The 2541-nt window shown below is 37.0% G+C and overlaps 1 pseudogene; it reads right to left on the reverse strand.

Annotated features, from left to right (window-relative positions):
- Positions 1–570: 570 nt before the first annotated feature.
- Positions 571–2125, reverse strand: LOC132800725 (rust resistance kinase Lr10-like; annotated as a pseudogene).
- Positions 2126–2541: the final 416 nt, after the last annotated feature.

Genomic DNA, 2541 nt, shown 5'->3' on the forward strand with positions numbered 1-2541 from the left:
GTGTTTGTATACTAGGACACAGGCTCTGCTACATTGCTGATTTACGCAAAGTGTCCTTTTCGCTCTGGTTTTTTTTTTTAGCCTAGAGCTCTTTATGTAGCAGCATTCATGTTATATAGAACATATAGCAATTTTATAATGTTTGTCTCAGCTTTGTTTTTCAATATTTTTTAACATCTTGCAGGTTGAAGAAGTCATCTGTTTTTTATTGTAAGCTGGTTGCTGATGACAACAAAATCCAGAAAATTCTGCCTTCCCATGTTTTATTTATTTATTTATTCTTTTTTTATAATTTGAATTGATTATTTCCTTTTCATATGTAAATTTACCGTGAAAACTAAATGGCGTAGACGTTGTCTACTACTAAAGAGGTTCATTCTTAATTTAGTACAAGCATAGAATTGCCTTTTCTTGTTTAACGATAAGGAATGACCGTAAATTAACATAACCAATACCAAATTCCATTACATTACCTTGTTTATTCCAATCAACATTGATACTATGACAGTAGCTATAGCTAACTCTATATCAACTCTTTAGACAAAATAAATTACCAATTATACATAATAATTACTCAGGTAGCATTTCCAACCCTTGCTTCATATTAGGCGCATGCGTGCTCATCCTTTTCGTACCCGTAGAGGCAAAAGGATTAGGAGGCATGTTTAATTTATCTCCACCTTCCAATATTTGAACCACCGTTTTCATGGAAGGACGATCTCCCGGATGCCATTGAATGCACCAGAGTCCCACAATTGCAAGTTTCTTTGCAATCTTTGCATCTCCTTCATCATCAACAACATTTCGAAACTATAAACATCGAACTTATAAGACACATTCCCGAAGTTCCTAGAAAAAACTTCAGGGGCTATGTACCCCATAGTCCCCCTAGCTGTAGTCATTGATACCAAGCTTTGATCCTTGGAACACAACTTTGCCAGACCAAAATTAGAAATCTTTGGTGTAAAGTTATTATCAAGTAAAACATTATTAGGCTTGATATCAAAATGGAGGATTCTCTGATCAGAGCCCTGGTGGAGATATTCGATCCCCTTAGCTATGCCCAGTATCTTGCATGGTCTCCCAGTTAAGAGAACATTTTTTGCCTTGATTTATGGAGCCAATGTACTTTTTTAGTGAACCATTTGGTAAGAACTCATAAACAAGAGCTCTTCTAAACCCATCAGCACAAAATCCAACTAAGCGAACCACATTGACATGGTGGATTCGTCCAATGGTGCTCACTTCATTGACAAAATCTTCTCCATTTCCTTTGGAGTTGTTTAGGATCTTCATAGCAACAAGGATGTCATTTGAAAGCTTTCCTTTGAACACTGTTCCATGGGCTCCTTCACCAAGCTTGTCCTCGAATTGGTTTGTAATCTTCTTAATATCAGCATATGAATATCTGAAGGGCTTAAAGGCTCTGTAATCCTCCAAAAACTTTTCAATCTTCAATCTGCATTCTCTATCATTTTTATATTTTCTATAAACATGATAGATTAATGCTATGATCTCTGGTACAAGGACAGAGCAACCTACGGTACCACCTGATCAATACAAAACATTCCAAGTCAAGAGCCATGCCATTTCTTAACTAATTGCTAATTACAATTAACACTCACCAGCAAACACTGCTTTCATTGATACACCTGTGAGAAATGATCAATTACTCAATAAGCTTTCAATTAATGAACATGGAAATTAGTATATAAATAAGTTCGTCAAATATAGTATGATGGTTTTAAGTTGTAATATCTATTTTCAAAAGGCTTAACCACTTCAAATCTTCAGCCTACATGCAAAAGAAAACTAACTTGATTTACAATTGCAATCCAAAACCTACCTTTGATGATTTTGCATGCAATGAAATAAGAAACTGTGGTGGATTATGATATAGAAACAGTTGCGTACCTTTTCCAAAGCATGAAGTTTCATGTTGAGTGTTATTGCTCGTGAAATTACATGTCTGGTCTTTTGTTTCACAAGCCCTATAGTTTGGTTTAGACCATTGCAGTCGAATATCATTCACTTGTTCGAACATTTCATCTGAGTAGCCTAATAAGTCGTACAGCTTGGTACAAGACACAAAGGACCGATAGCCATTGATATTAGTAGGAGACATAACTAAATAAATCTGATACCTTGAGTCACCGGGGCAGGACATCTGTTGGTTGTGTGGTGTGTCAGGACCCGTCTAAGATCCCTCACCAGAACCCTAGACAAGCTCTGATCCCAGAAAAGCCCTATCGGACCTTCCAATGGAAAATCCTGCAGAACCTCCCCTAAGGGTTGGACTTACCACAAATTTCCTGCACTGAAAACACACTTCTATATACATCCCCTTATTCCTCCCACATTACTACAATTTAATTCCACAAATTTGCAGCACTCCAAATGAATAACAGGAATCAGTGCATAATTAATAACTAAATATCCAATACAGTATTGTCAGGACCCGTCCAAAACTCCTCACCATAACCCTAGACAAGTCCTGATCCCAGAGAAACCCTACCGGACCCTCCAATGGAAAATCCGGCA

This window comes from Ziziphus jujuba, chromosome 2 (genome assembly GCF_031755915.1).
Source record: "Ziziphus jujuba cultivar Dongzao chromosome 2, ASM3175591v1".
In the NCBI taxonomy this organism is placed as follows: domain Eukaryota; kingdom Viridiplantae; phylum Streptophyta; class Magnoliopsida; order Rosales; family Rhamnaceae; genus Ziziphus; species Ziziphus jujuba.